The sequence below is a fragment of the Somniosus microcephalus genome, chromosome 28 (assembly GCF_052327205.1).
Source record: "Somniosus microcephalus isolate GS21.2 chromosome 28, FLI_Smic_1.0, whole genome shotgun sequence".
In the NCBI taxonomy this organism is placed as follows: Eukaryota; Metazoa; Chordata; class Chondrichthyes; order Squaliformes; family Somniosidae; genus Somniosus; species Somniosus microcephalus.
The window spans coordinates 30,042,083-30,059,542 of NC_141014.1; positions in this window are offsets into that span (position 1 = coordinate 30,042,083).

Sequence of the window (17,460 nt, forward strand, 5' to 3'; positions counted from 1 at the left end):
TGTTGCAATTAATCTTGTATCTTTGGCCCCTCATTCTTGGCGCCTCAACTGTTGGAGACAGTCAGCTTCTGCCTACCCTGTCCCATCCTTTCGAAATTTGTCAACACTTCTACCCTATCGCACCCTAATCTGTGTTGTTCTAACAAAGAAAGACACAGTTTTTCAAGTCTTTCTTCCTATTTGTATTTCCTATCCCAGGCAGCGTCCTATGAATCTGCGATATATCCTCCCTAAAGCTTCGATTGCCTTCCTGTAGTATGGAGCCAGTACTAATGCACGGTACTGTGAGGTTTTACATAGCTGTATCATTATCTCTTGACTTTTATATTAAGAATCACAAGAAATAGGAGCAGGAGTAGGTCATTCAGCCACTCGAGCCTGCTCCGCCATTCAATAAGAGCATGGCTGATCTTCTACCTCAACTCCACTTTCCCGCCCGATCCCCATATCCCTCGATTCCTTTAGTGTCCAAAAACCTATCGATCTCAGTCTTAAATATTCTCAATGACTGATCATCCACAGCCCTCTGAGTGAAGAAATTTCTCCTCCTCTTAGTCCTAAATGGCCGACCCCTTATCCAGATTTCTGACCCCTAGGCCTAGAAATTCTCGCCTGGGCGCCGGAATTAATGCTGCGAATGGAGCCGCTTGCGCCTGCCGGAAATTCAGTTGGAGCACCCCAAGAGGGACGCGGGGTGCTGCTCGAGGCGCCCCGCGTCCCTCTTGGGGCGCTGAAACTGAATATCGCAGCGCAACGTGCCGCAGCGCCACACGCTGCGGCACGGCGCGCTGCGGTACTGCAGGCCTTCCTCCCCTTCTTAAGGGGGAGGGGCCTGCACCAGCGCGATGACCGATCGCGAGTGCCGGCAAAAGAGCCCGGCACTGAGGAGAAGTGCCGGGCTCTCGGGACACAGCCGGCACTGCCCGGGGAGGGGGATCAGGAGGCCGGGGACGGCGGCGCGAGGAAGTGCTGGCAGGCGGCCACCGAAAAAAATGGCCGCCCCGCACCTCCACCTTAATTTGCGCCACTACCGTCACAGGTAGGCCCCGTGAACCGGTCGCGATTTGCGACCGGCGCTACGGGGGGGGGCGCGACCAAATATCGCGATCAGGGCGGGAGCGGGGCGCTGCGTGCACCGATGACATCATCGGTGGCGGCACAGCGCTACAGGCTAACGCCGCCATTAGCGCCCCGCTAAATATCGCGGGAGGCGTGGCCAGTGACGCTAAAGCCACTGAGTGCCCTCTTTAGGCGCTAACTGGTGGTGCAGCCCACCGAATTTCTAGGCCCTAGTTCTAGACTCTCCACCCAGGAGAAACAGCCTGTCAAGCCCTCTCAGAATTTTATACATTTCAATGAGATCACCTCTCATTCTTCTAAACCCCAGAAAACATAGGCCCATTCTAATCAATTTCTCCTCATAGGACAACCCTCTCATACCATAATCAGCCTAGTGAACCTTCGTTGCACCGCCTCTAAGGCAAGTATATCTTTCCTTAGGAAAGGAGACCAAAACTGAACACAGTACTCCAGGTGTGGTCTCACCAAAGCCCTATATTATTGCAGCAGGACTTCCTTACTCATACTCCAACCCCCTTGCAATAAAAGCTAACATACCACTTGCCTTCCTAATTGCTTACTGTATCTGCATATATCTTTTGTGATAAAACCGAGGATTCCACTTGGAAGCTATGAGCAGGATGGCGACTGGTTTCTCCTCAGGGTTCTGGGCAGGTTAGTCGGAGAGCCAACCTGTTCTACCATCTGCACCTAGCCCCATGTTGCTTGGGTGTCGTGAAACACTTGTCCATGTCGCTGTGTAGATGTAGACAGATGTAGACAGCTGGCAGCCTAGGCTCCCACTTCCCCTGCCTCCCCCCACCCCACCAACCCCCTGCCAGTTGCAGAAACTTGGGGTACTATCCCAGATATACTATCCCTATAGTCTAAAGGGATCAGGGAACACTTGGACCCCACCATCAGCGCACACTCAAATCTGGAAGAACAGTTCGGAGTGAGATGTTCTGAAACAGGCTCTCTGTTTCAAGATGTGTACGTTTATTCCAAGAATTACGGTACCTAAACCAGACCAGATTAAAGGAAAGGGGAACCTGCGGAGAATTCAGGAACTGTGTTACTGAAAAAATGTCACTGAAATAATTTGGTAGAAAACTGTCCCAAGACTTCCCCATACCCCGCTTCCCCCCCACCCCCCACCACCACCCCCCACCACCACCCTGCCCCCTGGCCCAGGTGTTGCTAGGCTATGGTGCCATGGAGATTGCCCACCCTCCTGTGCCAATACGCAGATGGCTATTTTTCAAAGTGGGGTGAAGGGAGAGGGGATGCACAAGGAGCCAGAGTTAAAGCATACGAGAGTTCAAGGGGGAGGGGGTAGGGCTGCAGGGCCGGAGGAAGTCACACAGAGATAGGGAGGGGTGAACCCATGAAGGGATTTAATCACATGGATGAGAATTCAGGAAAAAGCAGGCCGCTTGATCGGCACCCCATCCGCCACCTTAAACATTCACTCCCTCCACCACCGGCGTACCGTGGCTGCAGTGTGTACCATCTACAAGATGCACTGCAGCAACTCGCCAAGGCTTCTTTGGCAGCACCTCCCAAACCCGCGACCTCTTCCACCGAGAAGGACAAGGGCAGCAGGTGCATGGGAACACCACCATCTCCAAGTTCCCCTCCAAGTCACACACCATCCTGACTTGGAAATATATCGGCCGTTCCTTCATCGTCGCTGGGTCAAAATCCTGGAGCTCCCTCCCTAACAGCGCTGTGGGAGCACCTTCACCACACGGACTGCAGCGGTTCAAGAAGGCGGCTCACCACCACCTTCTCAAGAGCAATTAGGGATGGGCAATAAAAGCTGGCCTTGCCAGCGACACCCACATCCCTTAAACAAATTTAAAAAAAATCAAATTTGTGGCATTGGAGGAGACCCGTAGCCAATCTCGGTCAGCAAGAACAGGGGTGATGGGTGGGCAGAACTTGATACAGGTCAAGATGTAAAGTAAGGACTGAATCATGCATGCACACCCTGGTCCAATCATCTCCCTAACCCCACTTCACCACAACACAACACTTGGTGGTGACCTCCTGTGTGCAAAGTCATGAGAGATCGACTGATATGGGCAGAGGCAATTATAAGGGAAAAACTTGACACAGAAATGTGACAACAGGAAGTAAGGTTCTGTAAACAGGAAGTACATAGAAACAAGAGATTTTTATTACATATAAAATTTTTAGATCTGTGTCAGCTGGAGGCAGTGTCCAAGTGCTTCCTTAGAAAACCATAATTTCTTATGAAGAAAGGTTGAGCAGGTTGGGCCTATACTCATTGGAGTTTAGAAGAATGAGAGGGGATCTTATTGAAACATATAAGATTCTGAAGGGGCTCGACAGGGTAGATGCAGAGAGGATGTTTCCCCTTGTGGGGGAATCTAGAACTAGGGGGCATAATTTCAAAATAAGGGGGCACCCTTTTAAATCGGAAATGAGGAGGTATTTCTTCTCTTAGAGGGTCGTGAATCTTTGGAATTCTCTTCCCCAGAGAGCTGTGAGGCTGGGTCATTGAATATATTCAAGGTGGAGATAGACAGACTTTTGAATGGTAAGGGGGTCAAGGGTTATGGGGAGCGGGCAGAGAAGTGGAGTTGAGGCCAAGATCAGATCAGCCATGATCTTATTGAATGGTGAAGCAGGCTCGAGGGGCCGAATGGCCGACTCCTGCTCCTACGTCTTATGTTCTCCCTGCAGTTGTTTATGGTTCCATGCTCCAGGAAACTTTAATCCAGAAAATAATCAAATTACAGATCGTTTGAAGGACAAGGGTGTTCTATGTGACACTTCTGCTCCAACCACACAGATGGAATTGGGTTTCCTACTTGGTGTCAGGTGTTGAGAGCGAAGGTGTGTAAGATTTTGGATCACGGGTCGCACACAGATTACCCAGAGAGCCTTAGGAGTTGTAAGGCATTTTATTAAGGAGCGGCAGTTTAAGTTAAGTGCAACACACAATCAAGATAGACATACGACCATGACAAGCGGCTGGTATCGGTCTCAATCGGACAGACGGCTGGTGTGCACGAACAGCTCTTCCCTTCCCTCCACCGTCTCTTTAGGGGTGGGCCTAGGGTAGATTATCAAAGATACAGTCAACAACCTTTCTAGCGCACAAATAGCAAACAGCTAGCCTGGAAACAAGGTCACCGCCAGGGTGCAGAATGTTCTAACATCCGCAGGGAACCAAGAACATATACAAATTCTAAGCATCCATCCAGTTATTCCAACACCGGTCTGAAGAGACTTTGTTGTCTCATGTTATTCACGATTTCTTACAACTCCCCACCTTGAGAAGGAAATATCCTTATTGACTTCTCACCATCCTCTTCTGACTAATCTAGCTAGTTCTAAGTTATCGGCCCGCTGATACCATTCGTGCCCAGGGATGCTGGCTGGCATTATAAGCTACTTCCCACCACTCGCAGTCCCCTAATTTGCTTATCGCTTTCTCAAATTGGGCGTTAGTTAGTAGGGAGACTCAGAAATGAAGATTTCCCCCTTCCTTACAGTCCATTCTTTTGAGGGGGAGGAGCAACCTCCGACCCTTCACACAGGCTCAGTTCACTGTTCCGGTGTTCCAAATCTGCCCCACCTGGGGTATCCCCTGTTTCTTCTATCTATCCTGATCTTACCCCGCCTGGGGTCTCCTCTATGTTGCTTCAGATCTTCTCTTTCGGTGTGCTCAGTTAATTTGTTAGTGCTGGTTAATCATAGGCACGAGTACACAATTGGCTTCTGTATCAAAGTCTTACTACATGGGTTACATATATCAAATACACTATCATTACAAGTTGGAGAACTACCAGAGCGTGTGAAATAATACAAACCTAAGGATGTGCTGATGTATTAAGCCCAATTTCCCACCAGTGTGAATCGTCCCCTATGCTGCCAATTTCAACAGCTATTCTCGAGTTGTCTTGCTCCAAAACATAAAAATGCTTTAGGCAGGAGTTCAGTCGCATCACGATTTCACTGAAACCCTCAGACAACAGGGGAATGTCGAACCCGAATTGTGCAGCTCATACTTAAGTGTTTCATTTACTGTCAGTTTCAGTTGAGCATAGGTTTTGATACTGAGTAAAACGTGTTGGTCGATGGTTGTGGGTAAATGTGGTGTGAAGCAGAAACTGGGGCTATTAATGGGGCAGGTCCTGTTAGACCCGTAAAGCATGGTAGTTGTGGTAATAGTGACACAGGAAGCACCATCGAAACCATCTCATACTGGATTCGTACTGGCTTTTCCCACACTCTGTTATCTACAAAACACAATTATTACAGTCACAGTTAAATTCAGTCTTACAATCATTTCAAGCGACACTACAGTTTAACATCTAATCAACAAGTCATGGACTTAAAAGATTCTCCAGATCTCTTTTACTCGTATCCATCTTGTGGATAATTCTTGCTAAATATGATTTCTCTCTAGCCTCAATTGCCCCAATCCGAATTCCATGTAACTCTCCACTTCAACTTCAATTTCAATCCCTCTAACAGGTGCCAGTGTGTTTAACTCTATTCTGATTGTTTCATTAATTAGATAGTTTCTCGATGGAGTGTGTGGCAATGTTTTAAAAGTTGTCTCGCTCTCCCGAGCCACATTAACCATTTCATGTCGTGCTGTTGCCAAGTAACGGAGCATGTCCGAGACCCGTCCTTCAGTGCAGATTCACCACGCATTTCCGGACGGTAATTGCTCCATACGTAACAAATCACATTTGCCCACTCATACCAGTATCTCAATATCACGCCACATGTGCCATCCGATACAAGCCATTCTCGGGCTTTCAGGTGATCTTATCAAAAGATTGTCTGGAGATATTTGCGCAGCTTCTACCGCATGGTCCCGAGGTCTTGGGTCGTGGCCAGACTATCAAATTCAGTTTTCTTAAAAAGTTCATTAACGACAGGAACATAAATGCCTCCAAGAGAAAGCTATCAATTTACTATTCTTAACTACACTTTCCTGACTTTCACTAGAAAGTTAGGAAAATTCCCATTTGGTAGTGTAATTTTCCTGTTTCAATCTTACACAATGGCCCAGAAATTCGGGTCCCAACGCGTGAGTACGCACTGGGTACTCACACGTAGGCCCAACGAAAGTACCGGTTTCGTGTATGCACTGCGCATGCGCGGGAAACCGGCACTTCCGTTCCCCTGAAAGAAGGGGTTCAGAAGTCGAACGCGTGCGCCGGAGAGGCAGCGCGTGCGCATCGAACTTACATTTTTTTTGAAGGGTTCTCCGGGAGGGTAAGTCTCCTGCAGTTACACTTTTAAAAAGCAGGTGCAAGGCCTGCTTTTAACAAGGTAAGTGGTGAATTAATTAAATTAAAACATGTTTTTCCACAGGTTTATTATTTTTAAATACTTTAAAGAAAGGTAAGTTTATTTTTAGCCCCGTTAGAAAATGTAATTAATTTTTTCAAAAATTTAAATTATTGTTTAAAATAGTTATTTCATGTAACTTATAGTTTATTTTAAAAATGTGATTTAAAAAAAAAATTATTTGAGGTTTTAGTGATGTTTTGGAGCTTATAGTATTTATAGGATTGACAGCTCTTCCTGTCAAACTTATGAATGATTGGACCATTGGCTCTCCGTGGCCCACGTGATCCCAGGGGACGCTTCGAACTAACTGCGCCCCTGGGATACACAAGCACTGCGCGCCGGCACTTGGAGGAGGCCCAGGATCGGAATCCCACGGGGGCCCACAGCACAACGGCCGGCGCGCTAGGTAAGTGCAGGTCGGAGGCTTGCACCCGCAGGAAGCCCCCGACCCGAATTTCTGGGCCATTAGTTATTATTGATATCTCATTCATGAGCCCTGGAGGAACTTTTCTGTCCAATACAATATTAAAGATAGAAAACATTGATCAAAGTTGATTGGTAAACCAATTTAATAAAAAAAACAAGCTGCCAGTGGAAAGGGTTAACTCCTTTGCAGGCTTATAAAGTGACGGAGCAAATATTCTTATTAACTAAACACGATACAGAACAGATAAAATAAAACAAACAAAAAACACAGTCAGTTACATAATATTTCTCTTTGTTCTTTCTTCAGATGCCTTTTCAAATGACTTTAAAAATACTGAATACAACTGGAGAAAAATGTTCACGCTTAAACTAAACAAAGCAAACTGCTTTGGAAAATTCAAGATAGCAACCGCAACTCCAAGGTTAAATCTTAGACTGAAAATTAAACTTTTGTTAAACAAACTTTATGTTTGTCTCAGTTTTTCCACACCAGCTTAACTTAAATTGTAGTTCAGAGTTTCCCCCCCGCCTCCACCCACCACCCCCCAATTCTGGGGGCACAATCTCATTCGCGCATTCTTAAAACTTCCAATATCCAAGACAAGGCTACAAAGGGTTAAACGGCTTTTGGCACAGAGTAGTGGGTGGAGCTAAAACAAACATAACAGACACTTTCTTTTAAAGGCAGACTTTTAGACAAAAGGAATACTGCAACTTCTTCAACATTCATAGATGCTTTGTAAAAAAGACATTAACATTCACACTGAAAACCAAAGAAAACCTGTAGAAGAGCAGAAGAGACATGGGCGGCAAAATTGGGTCTCGCCCCCTTTGGGGCGCTAACTTCGCTGGGGCGCTACCTTTAGCGCTCTGAAAAAGTTAGCGCCTCCGTGCCCGAAATTCACTGGGGCATTGCGAGTGAATATCGCGGCACTACGTGCAGCAGCGTCACGCTCTGTGGCATGTCGCGCCGCGGTACGGCAGGCCTTCCTCCCCTTACTAAAGGGGAGGGGCCTGACCCAGGGCCCAGCTGGGCCTCCAGGGATCGGAGTGCCGGCAAAAGAGCCCGGCACTCAAGAGAAGTGCTGGGCTCACAGAGCTCAGCCAGCACCCCGTGGCGGGGGGGGGGGGGGCTGCGCAGGAGGCCGGGAACAGCAACGGGGGCAGGTGCTGGCAGGCGGCCCGCAACAAAAATGGCCGCCAGGCACCTTCGCTTTAATTTGCGCTGCCCCGGCCGCAGGTAGGCCCCCTTGACCCTGTCGGACATAGCGTCCAGCGGTAAGTCAGGGGGCGCCACCAAAGATCGTGGCTGGGGTGCGAGCGGGACGCTGCATACCGGAGGAGCAGCGCCGCGGGGCGCTAACGGTTACCGCTGCCGCTAACCTCCCGCTGAATTTCCCGGTAGGCGTTAGCGGTGCCGCGCCCAGGTGCTAGTTGCTTTGCGCCCCGTTAGCGCCCTAATGGGAGGCGCAAATCAACCGAATTTTCCCCCATGATCTTCCCTTTTCTCCTTTATTCCATCATAATTATTTTATCCTTTCTCCCATAAGGCAATTTTCAATTTCTGATGTTTTCTACTGGTTTCCATTCTGTACTGATTACTGCCACTGGGGATCTGGGAGAGTAGGGTGGGTGTCCCCCGAACCACCGGGGCACATGCGGGGGTGACTGAGTTGAGTTTGCGATAGTCAATAATCATCCGATAGTCAACCGGTTTTCTAACCAGCCAGACTGGGGAGCTGGTCGTGAACGTGCCTTGGCGAACAGTACCCTGCTTTAGCTCCAATGGAAGGGATCCTTGTATAGTTGTCTGGGTTGAATTGTCAAAGCCCGATAAAACCTGGGGCACGGCCTTTGTAGGACCAGGGTAGGGATCGTAAATGATGGTGGCGGAGGAGCCGCAGTCGACTAACATTAATTGTTGATGGGCTCCAGAATCAGCAGTGTGGACTACTGGTCTCCCACCACCATCGTATCGGAGAGGGGAAGTCAGCTCCCCCTGAGAGGCCTGCAGGAGCCAGAGGGGAGGCGGAAGGTCTGCCATTTGCTCAGGTTGCTAATGCACTGCAGCTCCCAGTCCGATGGTCAAAGCTGCTTTGGCTGCCTCCATTCTCGCTAGTCGCTATTCGGCCGGGTCGGAGGCCTGCTTGACATGGGGGGGTTGTTGTTTGGTTGACGGTCATACTGGCCTAGACGGAGGCAGATGTAGCAACGCACCCAGGCACCTTTCCCCTGGAGTTCTAGATGTACCTGACTTCTGGTTAGGCAGCGGACCCTCAATGTGGTTAAGAGTCAACCACATTGCTGTGGGTCTGGAGTCACATACCGGCCAGACCGGGTAAGGGTGGCAGATTTCCTTTCCTAAAAGGACATGAGTGAACCAAATGGGTTTTTACGACAATCCGGTAGTTTCATGGTCACCATTACTGGTACTCGCTTTTTATGCCAGATTTATTTGATTAACTGAATTTAAATTCCCCAGCTGCCGTGGTGGGATTTGAACTCACGTCTAACCTGGATCATTAGGCCCAAGCACTAGTAAAAACTACTAGTCCAGTAACATAACCACTGTGCCACCATTCAGCACCAGCTGCCTGAGTTAACTTACCCTTCAAAACCTCCGAGCTAACTTGGGTGCCCCATTCGCCCACGTTTGTGCACTGTTGACTAGCGCTCGTGTGCCACAGTCTCGACATTGGGCAAACCCAGAGATGCCGCTGTCTCCACATTAAGGGCCTACATTTTCTAGCTATAATCGCGGTTTCAAATAAATGGGTTACTGACTGGATAATCTGGACCTAAAAGCCCCTGAGTGTTCCCAGTAACTTTCTCCATTAACAATATCTGGATCAGCAGCTGCTTAAGCACCGCCATAAATCGTTTCAATATAAAAAAAGTTAAGGGGCAGGATTTTCGTTGGGCCGTGGAGGCAGGATTGGAGGCGTGTGCGGGGTTAAAATCTCGAAATCGGGGGGCATGAACCCATCCCGCCCCCAACCCGCCTCCGTGCCAGTTTCAAAGGAGGCGGATACCCAACCCGCACTGGGACCCACCTCCCCGAGGCGGGAAGGGGATTAGTGCCAATTAACTACCTGTTAACAGATAGTTAACAGGCAGTTTTTAGCCTAATCCCTATTTTTATTGCTGAAGTGTGGGATTCCCGACGGCTCCAAACCACGCCAAGTTAGTGAGGTGGACCGTCGGGCTGAAGGGCTTGGAGGGTTCGAGATGTCCAGTGTTCAGGTGAGTGATGGGTGCATGAGTGCAGAGGTAAGTGTGTTTGGTGTGTGTAAAGTGTTTAAAGAAGTTTTACTTACCTTTACTTACTAATGCAGGCTTCCTTCCTTCCTTCAGGTCTCGGGAGTCCCTCATCTCACCGGCACAGAAAGCAGAATGGCCGCGAGCTGTCAAAAGTTGCAGCATTCAGCTTTCTGTTCTGGAGAGACCTCTAAATCATCCTGAGAGGAAGGAATTAACTTGGAGTACAGATTGTCAGTGTTTGACAGCTTCAAACAGCTGTCAAACGCTGATACTTCATCTGTCAAAAGCTCTTGACAGATGAAATGTCAATCTGTGACGTCACCTGTAGCCATAGTCCCCATTTTTTCTGTCAGGCTGTCTACCGGCTGTGCCTGATGGTGTGCCAACGCCATTGTACCTCTGGTTTTACCGTTAACCCACTCGCTCCCTCTCCCTTCTTTCAGGGAGTCTTCTACTTAGTCTTAAGCGACGGTCATGCGCAGTCGACCAAGTCCCTCCGGACCCCACAACCGGAACCTTACAACTCCCAACTCTGTGATCCCACTTCTGACACCACTGTAAGATTTTGGATCACAGGTCACACACGGATTACCCAGAGGGTCTTAGGAGTTGTAAGGCGTTTTATTAAGGAGCAACAGTTTAAGTCGATAAGAATTATTACATTATATGGTTGGATAACATAAAGTGAAGACTAGGAGTTATTAGAGTGCCAATAGGACTGGCGTTGAACTGGTATTTGTTTGTTGAAGAAGTTTTTGGGTTCCGTTTAAAAGTAGGTTACTTGAACTCTTAAGTGATTTTTTGATATGGTTGTGGGACTTTGTATATTGTGGTGTTATTTAGTGTTAAAGTAACAACACGCAATCAAGATAGACACAGTAGACACACGACCGTGACAAGCGGCTGGTATCGGTCCCAATCGGACAGACGACTGGCGTGGGCGAACAGCTCTTCCCTTCCCTTCACCATCTGTGCTGAAAGCTATTTAGATATCTCTTTTACTCTCATTTTAGGGGTGGGCCTTGAGTAGATTATTAAAGATACAGTCAACAATCTTTCTAGCACACAAACAACAGACGGCTAGTCTGGAAACAAGGTCACCGCCACAGTGCAGAATGTTAGAACATCTGCAGGGAACCAAGAACATAAGCAAATTCTAAGTGTCTCTCCAGTTATTCTAACACCGGTCTGTGGAGACTTTTTTGTCTCAAGTTATTTCTTCCAATTCACGATTTCTTACAGGACGTTTCCTGAACCATTAAGGTATGGTTTGCTGTGATGTCATAGAGTCATGGGGGAAAAATTCGGTATTGCTCTATTTGGGGCGCCATTATCGGCCGTGCGCAAAGTTTAGCGCCTGGCGCTAATTATCGCCTCCGACAGCAAACTTGGCTTTTATCGCCCCTGGAGGTGATTGGAGCGCTAAATCAGGCGCTTCACACCTGTCTTAAGGCGCAAAGGCCGAGGAGCGAGGCGCTACCTCAGAGCGCTGGCGAAGCAAGGAAGGGCAAATCAAAATAAACCTGCAAAGTGCTGCTCAGTTCTCAAAACTCCTTCACACAGCGTTGAATCTCTCCAGAAGTCTCTCTCTCTCTCAGGTGGTGCAAAAATTTCACCGACAGAAAAAGGCAGGAAGCGGTCGCCTTTAAATTGCGCTCCCCTAGTCCCTTTCTGACAGCAAAACGCACCCCTCAACCTGTCGTTGCTAGCGGCAGGCGGTAAGGCAGGGGGCGCCACTCAATATCCGGTCCGGGGTGCTAATGGGGCGTTGCGCACTCGACTGACATCACAATCTGCCGGCGCAGGAGATCGTGGCGGTAGTGTTTAGCGCCGCCGCAAAATGTCTAGTTAATTTCGCGAGCGGCGCAAACATCGCCGCGCCCGGGCGCTAGTTGCTTTGCGCCCCAATTGGCGCCCTCTTAAGGCGCTAACGGGAGGCGCAAACAACTGAATTTTTCCCCCATAGAGTCATAACGGCACAGAAGGAGGCCGGACTCAGTGTGTGTTGGTTAAGGACAGGTCTGTGGGTTATAAAGGTGCCTACCGTTGTTGTTTGAGCAGACTCTTCAGGGACCCGCTTAGGGTCTTTTGTTGTCTATTATGCCGTGCTGCAACAGAGGATAGTAGGGACTCCTGTGAAGCGCCTTGGGACGTTTTGCTACGTCAAAGGTGCTACATAAATGCAAGTTGTTGTTGTAACATCCCATTCTTTTTAAATGGTGAGAAACTTTCAAATGTTGGTGCTCAGAGAGATTTGGGTGTCCTCGTGCAAGAAACACAGAAAGCTAGCATGCAGGTACAGCAAGCAATAAGGAAGGCAAATGGCATGTTGGCCTTTATTGCAAAGGGGTTGGAGTATAAGAGTAAGGAAGTCTTGCTACAATTGTACAGGGCCTTGGTGAGACCACACCTGGAGTACTGTGCACAGTTTTGGTCTCCTTATCTGAGGAAGGATATACTTGCCTTGGAGGCGGTGCAACGAAGGTTCACTAGATTGATTCCTGGGATGAGAGGGCTGTCCTATGATGAGAGATTGTGTAGAATGGGCCGATACTCTCTGGAGTTTAGAAGAATGGGGGGTGATCTCATTGAAACATACGAGATTCTGAGGGGGATTGACAAGGTAGATGCTGAGAGGTTGTTTCCCCTGGCTGGAGTGTCTAGAACTAGGGGGCATAGTCTCAGGATAAGGGGTCGGCCATTTAAGACCGAGATGAGGAGGAATTTCTTCACTGAGGGTGTTGTGTATGTAATATGTGTGCTACTTTGAACCTATGGACAGGACTGCACTACTTGTAGGGCGTAATGATACGCAGTACCACTCCTGGCCATAGGGGTATAAATAGTACTGTGGGTACTGATCTCCCCTCAGTTCCCGCCTGTGGGCATGAAGTAAAGACCTACGTATAGTCCCTACCTCCAACCAGTAAAGACCTGTTTGAGTTATACGTTTAAGTCTTTGTGTTAATTGTTCAATACAATACACATACTTAACACTGGCGACGAGTCAGGTTCTTACCCTGCAGCAGTTGAAGAGAGGTTTCAAACATCACCACCCCACTAGAAGCGACAGGCTTTAGGACTCTGAAGCCTCCATCAGCGACTGAGCACTGGAGTGCAGCAGCCATCCTGACAGCTTCCAGCGACTGACAGAAGTCTTTCTGCAGTTTCCTTGTTCAACCTAGGTGGTGGGGTAAGCCGTGCAGCGTTGGCTGCAAAGACAGGGCTGGGGAAGTTGGAGAAGATAAGGGCGATCGCAATCCCTGATAAGAGCCGCGGTGAAACGCGCGAGCGGGTAAGCCAGAGCCCGGGCGGGAGCGAGCAAGAGCCGCTTCGGTCGGGAGCCACTTCGCGATCCAGCGATCGCATCCGCTGATAAGGGCCGCACTCGGGCGATCGCGGCGAAGATAAGGGCCGCACTCGGGGGCTGAAGGGAGACGGCGTCGGGGGACGGGTGAAGACCGCCAAGCGCGGGAAAACCGCCATTTTGTGGGCGGAGGACGACGGCAAGAGCGGGAAGCCGCCATCTTTGATAACAAGTAAAGAAAATAAAATCTGAGAAATTGCAAATCTACAATGCCTAAACACGGGAATATTAGCACCTTTGATAGTGACCTCGAAGATTGGGCCATATATGTTGAAAGAGTAAAAAATTATTGTAAGGCCAATAAAATTCGTGACCAAGATAAAGCTCTAACATTATTAAATTTAATGGGTGCGAAGACATACGGGCAATTGAAACACCTGTTATCACCAGATGAACCGGCGGATAAGACGTTCGATGAGATTGTTACTGTCCTGAAAGATCATCTAAACCCCACGCCGCTGATGCTAGCGGAACGATTTAAATTTTACGACAGAAGGCAGCTACAGCATGAAAGCAATGCTGAATATTTGCTGGAATTGCGTAAATTAGCGAAATATTGCCAGTTTGGAACGGGACTGACAGATGCACTACGAGACAAATTTGTGTGTGGTTTATTTAAACAGGATACACAAAAGCGACTGCTCGAGGAGAATGAGCTGACGCTTGAGAAGGCGGTCACTATGGCAGCAGCACACGAAGCCGCAGCGAGAGGCACGGCAGTAATGCAGCTATGGTCACCGGAGCTCAGTGCATACAAATTGGGTGTGAGTTCTGGCAAATGTTATCGTTGTGGAAAGACAACGCATGATCAGAACCAGTGTTGGTTTAAAAACCAAGAATGTAGAACTTGTGGTAGGCTTGGACATATAGCTAGAGTATGCAGGTCAGGGAAGAAGACCAGCAACAAGAAGTCACCGCAAGGAAAATACGCAAAGGTACACAAGGTGACCGAACAGGAGTCCGATTCAGACGCTAGCAGTAATGAACTGGCTAGCTTAAGCTGTAATGAACTGGCTAGCTTAAGAGTACTCAACGCTGGTAAGGGTGCAGACCTCCAGACAATTTGGGTCACTCTTCAGATAGAAGGAGTCCAAGTAAAACTGGAATTGGACACTGGATCGGCATTGACGGTCATAAATAAGAAAGATTACGGAAAGTTATTCCAACATATTCCCCTACAGGATACGGGGATTATATTGAAAACATACACGGGGCAAAGAGTGTACCCCATCGGGAAAATAGAGGTTGCAGTGGTCCACAAGGGTGAAGACAGTCAAATAATGGACTTATATGTGATATCTGAAGGAGGTTCTCCACTACTAGGACGGGAGTGGATTAGGAAAATGAATATGGACTGGCATTTCCTACAAACAATAACGAGTGAGAACTCGGTGAAGATAGTCGGCCCAGACTCTGGAACGGATGATGGTAAGCCCAACTCAGGTGCAAAAGACAAAGTTTCAGCACAGAATTCCACTGAGCAACAACAACATAGTTTAACTGTGGATTCTGAGTCTGGCAAGTCTACTGATGTGCCCATTTCTGAGGGACACCGGGCTCGAACTCAACTCCATTTCAAACTACAACAGCAATTAGAACAAATGCTTCGCCGTTTTGAGCAAGAGTTGAATGCAACGAAAGAGTTCTTTGATATAGAGTTGGAGAATCTGGAAAGACAACAGAAGCAGCTGATGGAGAAAATGGAGCAGGAGCACACAAAACGTCTGATGTCAGAGGAGTTAACGGTCAGCCAACTCCTGCATATGCTGAAGGACAGGACTCTGAAATGGGAAAAACTTGAACACGAACTTCAATATTCAAACGAAAGGGGTTCGGAGCTCTCAAAGGTTATTGGAAGAGCTGAGGTGGCAACACAGACTGAGATGACTGCAACAGAGCAGCCCTTGGATGCCAAAAGTACGCTGACTCACGTCAACGTAGAACAACAGACCGCTGAAACAGCTGCTCCGGTAGAGGGATTGAATAGTCCGATCAATCAATCTCCAAAAGAAGTTGAAGTAGTAAAATCTCAAATGAGGTCATTAGTAAACGACTTGCTGAAAGCCCAGAAAAAGCTGGATGAAGAGGTACGCATGAAGAAGTCTCTTCAGGAAAGATGTCTGGACTTGGAACAAAAGCTGGCTAACGCCCAGCTGGGTATGGAGGAAATAGAAGACCCTCTCGCTGGCCTAGATCAGGACGACACCGAATATTACTATGTCCTGTCCTGCCCAACTTGTAACTTCGACTCCCACCATACAGAAATCATGGAGGAGCACCGAAAGTCTACGGAACATCGGGAGAAGGTGGCTCTACTACGGAAAAAGGAGGAAGAGAAGGAGGAACTGCGCATGCAGCTGACAGTGGAGCCCAGAGAGTCTCCAAGAAGCAGAAAAGGAAAAGTCGAAACAGAAGATGACCCATCTGAACCATTATTACCTCTACCAGATCACACACGTGGTCCCTCCGAACGGAGCCAATTCAGTTCGGAAGTTCAAACTGTTAAATCCATGGAAGGACTATTGAATGAGTCACTCCAGCAACGTGAACCGACTACACCACAGAGATTGAATCTGTGAACTGTTTTCCGCAGAGACTGAATCTGTGATCTGTTTTGACATGAAGTTATCTATGTATCTATGTTATTCTGTTATGTAAACCTGAAGTTATATATGTATATATGTTATTACGTTATGTTAAATGGGGAGATGACTGTAAAGCTAGGAAGGGAGGAATGTTGTGTATGTAATATGTGTGCTACTTTGAACCTATGGACAGGACTGCACTACTTGTAGGGCGTAGTGATACGCAGTACCACTCCTGGCCATAGGGGTATAAATAGTACTGTGGGTACTGATCTCCCCTCAGTTCCTGCCTGTGGGCATGAAGTAAAGACCTACGCATAGTCCCTACCTCCAACCAGTAAAGACCTGTTTGAGTTATACGTTTAAGTCTTTGTGTTAATTGTTCAATACAATACACATACTTAACAGAGGGTTGTGAATCTTTGGAATTTTCTGCCCCAGAGGGCTGTGAATGCTGAGTCTTTGAGTATATTCAAGGCTGAGATCGATAGATTTTTGGACTCTCGGGGAATCAAGTGATATGGAGATCGGGTGGGAAAGTGGAGATGAGGTCGATGATCAGCCACGATCTTATTGAATGGTGGAGCGGGCTCGAGGGGCCGAATGGCCTACTCCTGCTCCTATTTCTTATGTTCTTACGTTGATAAGCAAAAATAAAACCCAAACGAGACACAAGAGTGCTTACAACGGTTTTACACAGTGTTTCACTCTGAGATGCAAACAAGTCTTAGCTACCGAAAGCGAGCACTGTCATCGGTGGGAATATTTACTGTCGAAAGCTGATGGATGACACCGTACTTCCCCTCAGTTCCATTTCAAGAGAAAACAGCTCATCATCATTGACCTCATTAACCACGCTTCTGACAACTCTGCTCATTATTTAGAGTGGACACAGCTGCAAAGGGGCTCTAAGTCACTTCCTATTTTCAAACACAGTAAGTGTTTTTAGAGGAAGCATCGCAGCCTCTTCAGCTTCTTTTCAAAGCGTTGATCTCACTGCCAGGGAAATCTTGAGAAAGGAGCTCAGTTGCCTTGGCCCTAAATTTATTCTTTGGTCTTCCTGCCTTTGCTGGAAGTGCGGCAGAAACCTTGCCTAGGACGGTGCAGCAGCTTGCATCAGGGCCTTGCAAAGCCTCAGGCGAAGGCCAGACCTTTCTTGACCGTTTGTGCCGGCCACGAGGAAACAGAAAGACTTGCATTTCTATAGCGCCTTTCACAACCACAGGACTTCACAGCCAATGAAGTACTTTTTGAAGTGGAGTCACTGTTGTAATGTGGGAAACGCGGCAGCCAATTTGCGCACAGCAAGCTCCCACAAACTGCAATGTGATAGTGACCAGGTAATCTGTTTTTAGTGATGTTGATTGATGGATAAATATTGGCCTCAGGACACCGGGGAGAACTCCCCCTGCTCCCCTG